A 14,537-nucleotide genomic window follows, 5' to 3' on the forward strand; every position below is an offset into this window, starting at 1 on the left:
GCCTAAAAATACGCTCAGTGAAAACAGTCTACTGACCCTCTTCTCAGAAGAAATGACTGCAGGACACAATGGGGTCAGTCAGCATCTGAGCCTTTGTTTGTTTGGGTTTTTTTTAACATCTTTATTGGAGTATGATTTCTTTACAATGGTGTGTTAGTTTCTGCTTTACAACAAAGTGAATCAGCTATACATATACATAATCCCCATATCTCCTTCCTCTTGTGTCTCCCTCCCACCCTCCCTATCCCACCCCTCTAGGTGGTCACAAAGCACCGAGCTGATCTCCCTGTGCTATGCAGCTGCTTCCCACTAGCTATCTGTTTTACATTTGGTAGTGTATATATGTCCACGCCACTCTCTCACTTGGTCCCAGCTTACCCTTCCCCCTCCCCGTGTCCTCAAGTCCATTCTCTATGTCTGCGTCTTTATTCCTGTCCTGCCCCTAGGTTTTTCAGAACCTTTTTCTGTTTTTTTTTAGATTCCATATATATGTATTAACATACGGTATTTGTTTTTCTCTTTCTGACTTACTTCACTCTGTAGGACAGACTCTAGGTCCATCCACCTCACTACAAATAACTCAATTTCGTTTCTCTTTATGGCTGAGTAATATCCCACTGTATATATGTGCCACATCTTCTTTATCCATTCATCTGTCGATGGACACTTAGGTGGCTTCCATGTCCTGGCTATTGTAAATACAGCTGCAATGAACATTGTGGTACATGACTCTTTTTGAATGATGGTTTTCTCAGGGTATATGCCCAGTAGTGGGATTGCTGGGTCATATGGTAGTTCTATTTTTAGTTTTTAAAGGAACCTCCGTAGTGTTCTCCATAGTGGCTGTATCAATTTACATTCCCACCAAGAGGGCAAGAGGGTTCCCTTTTCTCCATACCCTCTCCAGAATTTATTGTTTGTAGATTTTTTTATGATGAGCCTTCGTTTTAATGCCTAGAAGAATCTGCATTTACACAATTTCCTCTTACTCCAGAGTGAAACTTTTGAATACTCCTTTGTTGAATCCTGGCAAAAAAGGGGCCGGAGGTTAATGGACTTGAGAATCCAAGGCTCAGTAATATAAGAACTGTACATTCCACTGTCATTTAAGCTTCTACACATTATCAGACTAAATAGAAGCAGCAAAACCTCACTCATCTACCATCCAACTATATGGCAAATGCATAAGTGGGGATCGGGAAAGCAGAAGAGGGGCCTCGTGATGAGATGGAGATTTCAGGCATTGGAAAGACAGTGCTTGGGTTAAAGAGAGAAGGACAGAGAGAAAGATGGACAGACAGAGCATTGTGTAGCCATTCCTGTTAACCTGCAAAGCAGGCAGCCCATATTTTGTAGAGTATATTGGAGGGAAGCAAAGTCCTCTAAAGAAATCAATTAATAAAACTTGTTTGCTTCAAGGCCTTGATTTGAGCAAGTACATAGAGCTGTGATTAGTGATATGAGCCTTAAAGAAAAAGGAAGAATTTGCTGCAGAAAAGAAGAGCCGGCAGCACGGGGACAGCACACAAATGTCAGGCGCTCTGGGTGGCTGAGACGTGGACCATCCCTTAGCTAGGGCTGAATTGTTATTAGCTGGTCCCTAATTACAAGGAACAGGAAGTCAATATCAATATCCAGAATTGTTTATATCCCTATCCAAATAAGCTATGATATTGTCTCATTATGTTCAAGCTTTCTCAACAAGTTCAAAGTCAGTAAACTTTTAGAATATTGGCTTACTTCTGTGTACACTGTATGCAACATAATTTCAAGAGAAGCCCCTTGGTCTGTTATTAAGACTGTAAGGCTAAATTTTACACTTATAGCAAACTTGGAGTTCTGGCTTTCCAACTCACAGATATAGAAGTGAAAGAAGGTTTACACAAACATAAACGCTAACATCAGCGAGAAGTGACAGGTAATAACAATAAAGAGAAAGAAAATAGATAAACTCTGAACTGCCAAACCAAGTATCAGAGAGTGCAGCAACACTTCAAACCCCGTCACACATCTTTGCGACAGACGGTTAACAACCTAAGTCTACCAAAAAAGTACAACTGGAATTAGTATATTTGATTTTTTTTTTTTTTTTGCGGTACGCGGGCCTCTCACTGCTGTGGCCTCTCCCATTGCGGAGCACAGGCTCCGGATGCGCAGGCTCAGCGGCCATGGCTCACGGGCCCAGCCACTCCGCGGCATGTGGGATTCTCCCGGACCGGGGCACGAACCTGTGTCCCCTGCACCGGCAGGCGGACTCTCAACCACTGCGCCACCAGGGAAGCCCAGTATATTTGATTTTTAAATGTCAAAAAGTAAGCAAGGAAGTTTGGAAATATCTTGTGCAAAGGGGTTATAGAAAAACAGAAACCTGGCTACCTAGAGCAAGTTGTCAAGAGATGTGGACAAGTTGAGATCTACCCTGTGTTAAATAATGTCTCCCTGAAATGTGTATCACCCAGAATCTGTAAACGTGACCTTATTTTGAAATAGGGTATTCACAGATGTACCCAGGTTAAGATGAGATCCTGCTGGATTAGGGTGGCTCAATGACTGCCATCCTTATAAGAAGGGGGGCATTTGGAAACAAAGGCTTGGAGGAGAGAAGACCACATGAAGACAAAGGCTGAGATTGGAGTTATGCTATCACAAGCCAAGGAGCCCCAAGAATTGCCAGCAACCAGCGGAAGCTCGGGCGGCAAGGCAGTATTCTCCCTTAGAGCCTTCAGAGAGGGTATGACCCTGCCAACACCTTAATCACACCATTGTAACTTCCAGAGCTGTGGGAGAATAAATTTCTGTTGTTTAAAGCCACCCAGTTTGTGGCACTTAGTTTTGGCAGCCCCAGGAAACTAAAACAGGATCCTATTCTCCCTGGTTCATTCCATTAATTGAGACAGTTGCTTTTGAAATACACAAATGTCATTTGTTGAGTGATTGCCATTTTCCAGACACCATTCTAAGCATCTTGCACCTGATCTTTACAATAAACCTCTAAAATGGATATTGTTATTATAACATAAGAAAATTTTGTGTATTTTGAAGCTCTGTTGTTACAGATGAGAAAATGAGGTAGAAAAAACATCAGAGGACTTGCTCAAGTCCACTCAGCTAGTGAATGTTGAAATAAGAAATTGCACTCAGGCAGACTGGTTCCAAAATCATGCTCTACCACCCATATGACACACTTTGGAGGCTAAGCCATCCAAATCAATTGTTTTCATAGAGTAAATGGTCCAGATAATTCACTCAGCTTCACTGTGGTTAATTCAGGTCAAAAGTTGGCAAAATAAAATATAGTGAACTTTCTGGCTCATTGGTGGTCTCTGCCACCCATCTTCTACTCTATCAATATGGTGCTTGGCATTTATACACTGACCATGTCATGCTATGCACTGGTGCCTTTGCAATAGTTAGTCCTATTTCCTGGAATGTTCTTCCTGGCTTTGGCATATTTTAAATCGCGTCTTATATTTCAAGTCATAGCTCACACGCAACAATAAATGAATATGCATCTAACAACAGAGCTTCAAAATACACAAAGCAAAAACTGATAGAACTTAAAGGCTACTTGAACAGATGCGTAATTTTCATTGGAGACTTTAACACTCGTTAAAAGGGGAAGTGGGGCAAAAGAGGTGTTCCCTCCACGCGTAATTCAGGAATGCCAGAACATTGTATTCTCTTTTCCTTATGCCCTCCATACAAATTACTCCTGGTTCACTGGTGCCTGAAATTCCATAACTTATTGCTTTGGCTTAAAGCCAGGAGAAGGGAAGGGACATAAATTTCTTCTTTTCTAGAGCTGACTATGTGCCAGGTACATTCTTACTTATTCTCCACATCAATCTTATGCATTGCACTCTTTTATAAAAGAAGGAACTGAGGCTCAGAGAAGTTAAGTAATTTTTTCAGGGTCACAAAGCAAGTAAATAGAAGAGATTATAACTGAGCCTGAGATGGATTAACTCTAAAATCTACTACTCTAGGCTAATATTTATGTTGGCCTAATGCTGTATTGTCTCTGTCTTATTTAATATTTATTCTCAGAGTAAATAAGCTTATCAGGGCAAGACCATTATAAATATTTTCAAATCCCCATCGCAATAGGAGAGCAACATTTAAACAACCCTCCGACAATATTTTCAATAAAATTAGGTGACACAGTTTACTCTGCTCTGGTGGTTTGGGTGGGACCAAGCCACCCCTATCCACAAAACCTACTCACAATCTTTATAGGTTAGGAAATGTGTGAGGATCTAAGGGAAGAGGAGAGGGAGTTCTGGCGGTTTAGGAGCCGGTGGCATGCTCATAAGTTAGCTCTCAAAAGCATTTAAAAACCACCAAAACAGGGCTTCCCTGGTGGCGCAGTGGTTGAGAGTCCGCCTGCTGATGCAGGGGACACAGTTTCGTGCCCCAGTCCGGGAAGATCCCACATGCCGTGGAGCGGCTGGGCCCGTGAACCATGGCCGCTGAGCCTGCGTGTCCGGAGCCTGTGCTCCGCAACGGGAGAGGCCACAACAGTGAGAGGCCCGCGTACTGCAAAAAAAAAAAAAAAAAAAAACAACCCACCAAAACAAATAAACAAACAACACTCAGAAACCAACTTGATGTGTAGTGTTTGCTGATCTTCAGGGTATAAATACTCCACCATAGTTAATGTCACTGGCTGCAGGTCTGGGGAGAGCTGACACAGTCAAGTTTGGCAAGAATCTCAGCTTTAGAATGAGCCTTAGAACCACTGTTGAGAGCCTTAGAACACAAACCTTCCAACAAAAGCTCATCCTCCCGAGAGAGGATCCTTCAAGGACCCCCCAGAAATACTCCATAAAAACTCTCTCCTAGGGACTTCCCTAGTGGCGCAGTGGTTAAGAATCTGCCTGCCAATGCAGGGGACACGGGTTCGAGCCCTGGTCCCAGAAGATGCCACATGCCGCGGAGCAACTAAGCCCGTGCGCCACAACTACTGAGCCTGCGCTCTAGAGCCCACGAGCCACAACTACTGAGCCCACGTGCCTAGAGCCCGTGCTCCACAACAAGAGAAACCACTGCAATGAGAAGCCGGTGCACCGCAAAGAAGAGTAGCCACCGCTCGCCACAACTAGAGAAAGCCTGCGTGCAACAACGAAGACCCAATGCAGCCAAATATTAATTAATTAATTAATTTAAAAAAAAACCAAAACAAAAAAATCCAAAATCTCTATCCTAGGAGGAAAAACTCTCTCCTACCTTGAGTAAAAATCTTCTAGTAGTAGAATAAATTGATCAGGTCAGAGCACTGGATATATAGAAGGCACAAAGGAATAAGATCTTATAACTGTGGAGGCGAATCCATGGAATGAAGTACTTTAAAGTGACAATAGGGAGGGAGCCTTCAAGACAGAAGTCACCTTGGTCTAGCCCCTACTCCCTGCATGACAATATTGCTTTCAAATTATAGGAAAACCCATCTTGTATAAGTATAAACATTAGAAAAGAAATGTAAATCAAATATGAAGATATTTTAAAGAAAATGAGAAAAATGAACTAAACACTGCATTGGCAGATAAAGAGGCATATCAGAAAAACACGGCCACAAAGCAGATTGAGAAATGTTTCCTAATGGAAAATGAACTAACAATAATTTTTAAAACTGTAATAAGTTACAGAAACATGACATAAATATGACATATGAAAGTTCAAAAATAAGACAGTACCACAAGAGGGATGTGCCAAATAAGAGTCGAGCAAGCTCAGGAAAAAATTAAAACATAATATTTTACAAACTAAGCCTAAGCTAGAAGTTACACAAGAAAAATTAGACATCACAGAAAGCATAACAAGGGAGATTGAGGTTATAAAGGAGGAAATTAAACAGAGATAAAGAAAAATATTGTTTATAAAGGTAGGTGTAGAAAATAGGCAAAGAAAAATCCAACAGTGTACAACTGGAGTTCCTGAAGAAGGAAACCAAATCAATAGATCAATAGATCAGAGCAAATACTAACTTAAGAAATCTGTGATGAGATAAAAAGACACTTGAGTCTATATATTGAATGGGGTCAGTATGTACCTGGGAAACTCAACCAGAATCATCCACAGTGAGACACATTCTAGTTAAGCTACTGGAATTGAAAGATAAATTCATTTTGGTCCCCAGACACAACACACCACCACCAAATATCAATTTTTTGATGGAAAAAAGGACAGATTTGAAATGAAACTCTGTTCATACAAAAACCTGCACAAGAATGTTCATAAAGACTTCATTCACAGTAGTCAAAACTGAAAACAGGGCTTCCCTGGTGGCACAGTGGTTGAGAGTCTGCCTGCTGATGCAGGGGACACGGGTTCGTGCCCCAGTCCAGGAAGATCCCTTATGCCGCGGAGCGGCTGGGCCCGTGAGCCATGGCCGCTGAGCCCGCGCATCCGGAGCCTGTGCTCCGCAACGGGAGAGGCCACAACAGTGAGAGGCCCGCGTACCGCAAAAAAAAAACTGGAAAAAACTAAATGACCTTCAACAGTGAGTGGTTAAACAACCAGGTACATCTGTACCATGGAAATCTACTCAAGGATAAAAAGATATGAACTATTGATACAGGCAATAGCTTGGATGAGTTTCTAGAGAATTTCCGGAGAATTATTGTGAGTGAGAAATGCCAGTCCCCAGTGGTTACAAATTCTATGGCTTCATTTATATAACATTCTTGAAATGACGAAATTATAGAAATGGAGAACAGATTAGTTGTTGCCAGAGTTTAGGAACCACATGGTGGGTAGGAGGTAGACAAGGTTATAAAAAGTCAACATGAGGAATCCTTGTGGAGACGTGTCTTGAGTGTGGCGGTGAAGATACGAGAAAATTGCATAGAACTGAATACACACACACATATATATGCAAAACACAGTTAAAACTGGGGAAATCTGAATGAGATTGGTAGATTGAACCAATGTCAAAATCCTGGTGTGACATTGTACTCTAGCTTTATAAGATGTTACCTTTGGGGACACTGGTAAAGGGTACACAAGATCTTTCTGTATTATTTCTTACAAATGCATGTGAATCTATAATGATCTCAAAATAAAAAGTTGTTTAAAAAGTGCACTGCTCTGAATGTTTCAAAATCAGTCAACATAGAGGAAATTTCGATGACGAGGATGATGGTAGTCATGGTGATGGTGGTGATTATGATACTAATTACCATTTACTGAGCTGTCACTGCCGGTTCCAAGTGAACTGAGGCTTCCTCTTAGTCGCCACTGCACCCCAAAGACTAGCACAGTACTGAATAAATATTTGTTGAAGAGCTGGTATTGAGCAAATACTGGTTGAATAAATGAACAATTCTGCAAGATACCTATTATTATTCTCTTGCTTCAGATAAGAAAGCTGGGACTTAAAAAGGTTAAGTAATACCCAAACGTCACACAACTTATAAAGAGAAATGTTAGGATTGGCTGATCACAAAATCTGCTATTAATAACGATGTCATAAAGCGGAAACTAATAAAAAAATAAAAATAAAAAATAATGACGTCAGTCTCCCAAAAAGCTAGGGTAAGTTCCAATAAACCAACATGAATGCTCTTCATTTTGGTGTCACCACTTTAACTGCCTAGCGTCTCTCTGCTGAATCTCATGACTATTCTTATTTATAGTGATGCATCCTCAGCCCTCCTCCCTGTCTTCTTGTTCTCTGAGCATCCTTGTGAGAGATTATTATTAGTGCCACTGCGTGTGAAGGGAAAAGGAGACTAGTTTACGTGTGTTCAGAAAATCTACCGATGACTAGAGCATTTTTTAAAGCATGTTCGATACTTTAGGAATTTCCACTAATTTCTGAGAATACACTTAGGAATCACCTTATGAATTTATCTTATTCCATTTTAAGCTGCCCACATAAAAATCTGCAAATGGATCCGCTGCCAGGCATGAGAAATAGTTTGAAAATAATAGGTCTGGCTGCTTCGGGGAAAGACTATTTAGGAAACAAACTCCCCTGATGTAAAGAATAAACACTGGAAGTAAATTCTCCAAGACGTGCAGTCTTTATCATTAGGTAATGAGAAGATGAGTTCTTTCTGTTTTTCTGCATTTTTCAAGTCCTCTGCTCTGCATGTATATTACTCTTAAAAATAATAGAGTAAAAATAAGAAAATGAGTAGTCTAGGTAAAAATCTTACAAATTTTTTAATTAAAAAAAAAGATATTCTGGTATAAACCTGTCTTAGCCCAGGTTGTCTAGAAATCAGAATGAAGCACAATGCATTTGTGCTAACACTCCATCGGGGAGAGCGATCACGGGAAGGAGAGAGAACAAGTATTGTAAGAACAGTACTGAGCCGTTCAGAAGCACAGCTGATTCTCCATCTTATGGGAGGTCTTCAGAGGGGCTGAATAAACTAATAGATGTCTTGAAACAGTCCATGGGGGGAGGAAGAGAGAAGAATTTATTCATCAACTGCCATCTCTCACTGGCCAAAGTTTACCCTGCAGGATGTTAAGTCCTCATCCCCTGGGGGAGCGGGGGGGCGGTATCGCCAAGCAACCAGTGGGAAGGCAGACCCCAAGACACTTGTGGCACACTTCTCCCACCAACCCCATCCCCCGCCACCTGCAGCCATCAGCCTCAGGGGCCTGTTCAGGGGGACAGTGAGTGTGGGCTCCATGAGGTTCCCAGGGGTCCCCTGGCTCTGCGACAGGAGGCCAGGGCGCAACAGGAGCCCCCAGAGCGCCACCACGGCGCCCTGGCCCAGTGAGCGGGTAGACGCCCGCTTGCCATTGCTGTCAGTGCGAGATGGTGGCGAAGCTAGACAAGCTGCCTCCAGAAAAGATGGAGCTTCCTCTCTGGGAAGGCAGGCTGATTAGGACTCAGAGAACACAGGCCGGCTCCTCATGACGGGCGCCCAGAATAGGCCGTCAGTATGTGCTGTCTGGGCTTCCCTGGTGGCGCAGTGGTTGAGAGTCTGCCTGCCGATGCAGGGGACGCGGGTTCGTGCCCCGGTCCGGGAAGATCCCACATGCCGCTGAGCGGCTGGGCCCGTGAGCCATGGCCGCTGAGCCTGCGCGTCCGGAGCCTGTGCTCCGCAACGGGAGAGGCCACAGCAGTGAGAGGCCCGCGTACCGCAAAAAAAGAAAAAAAAAAAAAAAAAAAAAAGTGCTGTCAACAACGGTGCCTCTTTGGGCCTTCAAGGGGGAAACATCAGAGAGTGAAAAGTTCTAGGTTCTATGTATCCGTGACTCACATCCTGATGCCTTGATTTTGATGAGAAAAAATTTTAAATCGCCCTATTTTTTACCGCAGAGAAAATAAGATATAGCAAAATCTTGCAGGGAACTTTCACTGGGATACAGAAAGGACACTGCCCAGCTGGAGGTCTCAGGATAATACTCCGATTCACTGGTCCCAGCATCTCTCCTTCTAGGGCATTCTAGGGACCACCAGTCACAAAATTCAATGTGGATCGAGCTGGGCGACATGGCATTCCGACCACCCCTCTTCCCTTTCCTTGTATCCACAGGGAGGCGACTGGGACTCCAAATTCAAGAAATACAATTTTCTTACAAACTGGGGTCCCGAAGACACAAGAAAAAGAAAAACAGGAAGCAGGAGGGAGAGTAACGTGTGCAAGGGCCTCTGTCCAGCTCCTCTTGGGACTGTCCTGCTTTACTGAGGCCTTGGGCTGGTGACTCCGCTCTTAATTTTGTGATGATGAAAATGCCATACAGAGTTTTGGAAGAAACATCCAAAACACAAAATATCCTTACAATCTGCATCATATTTTACCTTTCTAGAAGAGTCCCCCCTTCCCCAAAGATAGCATTTTCTACTGTCTAGAGCTTTCACTGGGGCACAGGACACAGAAACAGAGCTTGCGGAAAGACAAGAGGATTTTGCAAAGGGAAACAGAGGCCGGTGCCTCTGGTGTCTGAATTACACAAATTACATTGGTCCCTTGGCCTGCAGTGTCTGATAAATCTTCTCTTTCTCGCTTTTTGACAAAGATCATTGGCATCCTTAGTGTGGGTGACCGACGTTCCAGCCACTCTCACATGTACAGGCAGCTGGAAATGAGAAAAATGGGCACAGCTGGAATCATTCGGGTTTTGGTTTAGGCTCTTCCATGCCTCAAGACTTTGTTGGGATGGGACCTGGAAGCTTCTAGGGATCAGGCATGGCTGTGGCCTGTGGGTTTCGTTGTCATTCAGATGGGCCCATTTTTTTAGTGAATGGCTGGATCCGTAGTGGGCAAATGACAAATGGGCATGGGGTGGGTAAGGAAGGTGTTCTCCTGTATAGATGTAGAAGTGAGAAAAAAAAAAAAAAGAAGAAGAAGAAGAAGAGGGAGAGAGGGCAAGAAGTAAGAAAGAAGAGGAAAGAGAAATCTCAAAAACTGGGAGATTGCCAAAGAGGAAGTCTGTAGTTTATCAATATATGCCATAAATATTTACCAGTCCCTTCTAATGTGTCGGGAATGGTTCTAGGAGCTAGAGACAGATCAGTGAAGAAAACATGTCTTTGGAGCACTTACAATCTCGTGGTTCCACTGGAAGGCCCATTTAGGATTCTGTGGCAAGAAGGAAGCTATTAAGGTCTTGTTTAGTTAAGATTTTGAAGCTCTTTGGGTCCCTTTGACATCACCCCCTAGTCAGAGATCTGCTTCCTACAGTCTAAAAGCTGAGACATGACAGAGAATTCCCCCAGCCATAGAGGACTGGCAATTGGAAGAGAACCAGGTCAATGAACATGTTGTCAAGCAACAGATCAGAGTCACCAACATCCTGAGGAACCTTCTGGGAAAGAGAAAAGCATCATGGTTATAACTACAGTGGTGGCGCATCTGCTTCTTCCTCAAGTGGCCGCAAAACAGGAGCAGATCTTTATCTTCAGAATCTCTCCAGGAATCCACACGGGTGCTTCTGGTGGGTATATTGGTATCGTATCACCAGGTGTGCCCACCCATGGACTCTCTTCCCACTGGTGCTGTGATACTGTGTTTTCTTTTTTTTTTTTAATAACATTTGTCATTTTTTCTTGTTAGAAAAAACCCCATTTACTGCTGAAAACACTTGAGAACAGAAAAGTAAAATGAAGAAAATTAAAATCATCTATAATCCAATAATCCAAAAATAGAATTTGTAGCATACACTTCCAGTCTTTTTTCTTTGAGTATGTATTTGTGTTTTTGTAGCGTTTGTTTTGTTTTGTCTTACAAAACAAGATCGTATCACACACACTGTTTTGTACCTTGCTTTTTTCTGCAACAGTATAGAGCAACCATTTTTAAAGGTGATTTCACCAGGGAAGAGGGCCCTTCTTACAAAGAAAGGTTTGTCTGTTGGGGTTCAGGCCCCACTTGAGAGCTCTGCAGCTCTGCCAAACCAAACAGAAAAGAAAGAATGAAGGAGGGACCTGGGTCTGGCAGCACTGGCATCTAAAGTGCAGGCCACCCTCCCTTCTGGGCGAGGACATTCCAGAGGCACCTGAGTCCACTGCTCTCATCCCCTGGCCTCCCTTTCAGATACCAGCCACCTTCTTCTGGACACAGAGCTTCTCCACTCTTCTCATCGGCATCCAAGGCGGGTGGGGGTGAGGGGGGCTTGGGGATGCCAGGGTGTTAGGCCCCCGGGTGGAATGGCCCCCGCAGACCCCAGACACCTGCAAGTGGCCTGGAGGTTCTGAGCTAGACACATCCTCTGTCTTTCTGGACTATGATTCCTCCTGCAAAGGAAAGGTAAAACTGACACTGCTTCACCTCCTAGGTGGGCTTTGCAAAATCCTTAGAAGGCGTTTTGCATTAGCTTTAGAAACTCGCTGTGGAGGCCTCTCTGAGCGTGGCATCCTGCCTGCTTTTTGGAAGTGGCTGCACCACGTTTAAGCGAAGGGTGATCGCAGCGGGGTGAACGTCCGTCTCAGAGGCGCTGGGGGCCTGTGAACTCCTTCAGGCTCAGCCTGCTCCCGCTCCAGCCGGGAGCCGGGTCCCCGCATGGATGCAGCGCGAGCCCGGGGGGATGCGGGGATGCGTGGCAGGGAACGTGTGTGCAGAGTCCAGTGCTCACCCGCCCAGCCAGAGTTTCTGCAGGTCATTCCAGCAGGTACAAGAAAACCTTTTCGCTTGCTCGTCACAGCTGGGTTCCGATTTTAAAACATAAAGGCTCCTTGTCCTGAAGTCACCCAGCCTGTCTAACCACTTTGGAAATTTCTTTCTGCTTCGCAGAACCGGGAGTCAGTCATCCGACATCGCCCTGGGTAGTGAGCCGGAGTTATTCTTGCACCGAGCCTCGAGCCTCGAAGGAGCAGCCCTGGTTTTCGTTTTCTATGAGGGAGGGGGAAACAACACTTGAAAGGTTCAGCTTACCCAGCGCGCTCAGACACACTTGACTTTGAGAACAGTAAACATTCTACTACCTGACAGAGGAGGAGGAATGATTAACCTGAAAAGTAAAGCATTGTGGTTAATGGTTGTAGGCGGGTATGGACACAGGCTCTCTCCTTTGACCAAACTTTGATCAGGCTCCTCTGAGCACTTCTGCTCAACCAGGCCCGACTTGGGTTTCTCTCCCAGTCCTTGGAGAATCCTGTTTGGGCAAGAATCCTGCTAAATCGGTTTCATGGAAATCCCCACCTTGGTACCTGACCACCCTGGGCTGCCTTCAGCCAGAATTCTGTTGAGTGGTCTAGCAAGAGCCCCCTTACCCCTTAGGTTTTCCCATCCCCATTCCCATCTCAGTAATTTCCCATCCACTGACCCCCGCCTGCACCTCACCTACAAATCCACATTTGTGCCTGTCGGAGTTGGAGTTGAATCAATCTCTCTCCCCTACAAAACCGCATTGCAATGGCCCCTCTTGAATAAGTCTGGCTAACCATCTTTAACAGGTGTCCTGAATAATTTTTTTTTTTTGAGGTACCTGGGCCTCTCACTGTTGTGGCCTCTCCCGTTGCGGAGCACAGGCTCCGGACACGCAGGCTCAGCGGCCACGGCTCACGGGCCCAGCCGCTCTGCAGCACGTGGGATCCTCCCGGACCGGGGCACGAACCCGTGTCCCCTGCATCGGCAGGCGGACTCTTAACCACTGCGCCACCAGGGAAGCCCCTGAATAATTTTTTTTAACAGTATCTGCGTCTGTGTTGAAAGATCCATCTTGCAGTGATTAGCGGTTTTCAAAGAATTTGTATAAAATCCATTTATTAAACATCATTTAATCACTCCTCCATGTCAGGGGCTCTTGCACTAATTCCCCAAGGGAATCACTTGGAACATCTATAATATTGATTTGAAGCGTGTGGCTGGCAGAGGTCTGCAGGGGTGGATGTCTGACACCAGTCTGTAGAAGTTTTCTTGTTGGTCTTATCCTTACAGCTGAAGATTCCTTGTCAACTTTACTTTTCAAAGCAGAAGCTCTAAGCTGGTGAGCACAGGCATAGGAGCCCTCTGTTCAGAAGAAGCCAGATGGAGGGCGCTGGGTGTCCTTTAGAGAAGGTGACAGCTGCCACCAAGATGTCAGAGGCAGTCACACCAACCTCCCTGTCCTGCACCCTTTCATTTACATGATTATTTCATAAGAAGAGGGGAGAAAAGGAGAGGACCAACCAACCAAGCAAAACGAAAACCAAAGCTCTTGAATAACATGAAAGTTAGTGAAGTTACCACTCATTATCCTGAAAATTACAAAGAGAAAGAATCAAGTTATTAAAAATTCTCTCTTGGGCTTCCCTGGTGGCGCAGTGGTTGAGAGTCCACCTGCTGATGCAGGGGACACGGGTTCGTGCCCCGGTCCGGGAAGATCCCCCATGCCGTGGAGCGGCTGGGACCGTGAGCCATGGCCGCTGAGCCTGTGCGACCGGAGCCTGCGCATCCGGAGCCTGTGCTCCGCACGGGAGAGGCCACAACAGTGAGAAGAAAACAGGGGGGAGGCAGGCAGAAAGGGACTCAGACAAGCTTTGAACTGTAACAGTCCACAGGAAATCCAGGGGACAGAGAAACAAGCCAAATGACACCCTGGGGAAGCAGTCAGCCAACACAAGGATGTGGAATATTTTACAAGATGCTGACTGCATGTCTTCAACAGGTCAATGATAAGGGATAGAAAGGAGGAAGGGACTGTTCTACATTAAATGAAACTCAAAAAAGACTTGAGACATAAGTAAATATAATGATGGACCTTGTTTGGATGTTGATTCAAACAAACCAACTGTAAAAAGACTGCTTAGTCAATCAGGGAAAATTGAACATATATCGTGTATCAGGCAACCTTTAAGGAATTACTGGTAATTATGAGATGTAATAAGGTATTGTGGTTATGTTTTTAAAAAGTCCTTTTATTTATGGGTGAAATGACGTAAGAGGGGAATAGATGTGGGTGCGATATCATGTGGATGGTAGATGGTAAAGTATGAATGGCTCCAGAGCTGAGCCCAAGCATGGAAGTGTGTTATTGTCTCTACTTTTGTGTATGTTTGAAAATGTTCACTATAAAAATGAAATAAAATAAAGGGTAGTGATTAGAAGTAGAGAAAATATTGCAAATGTAGTCTGAGCAACTGGTAAGCACTAACA

The sequence above is a fragment of the Mesoplodon bidens genome, assembly GCF_964165515.1.
Source record: "Mesoplodon bidens genome assembly, chromosome: 20".
NCBI classification, from domain to species: domain Eukaryota; kingdom Metazoa; phylum Chordata; class Mammalia; order Artiodactyla; family Ziphiidae; genus Mesoplodon; species Mesoplodon bidens.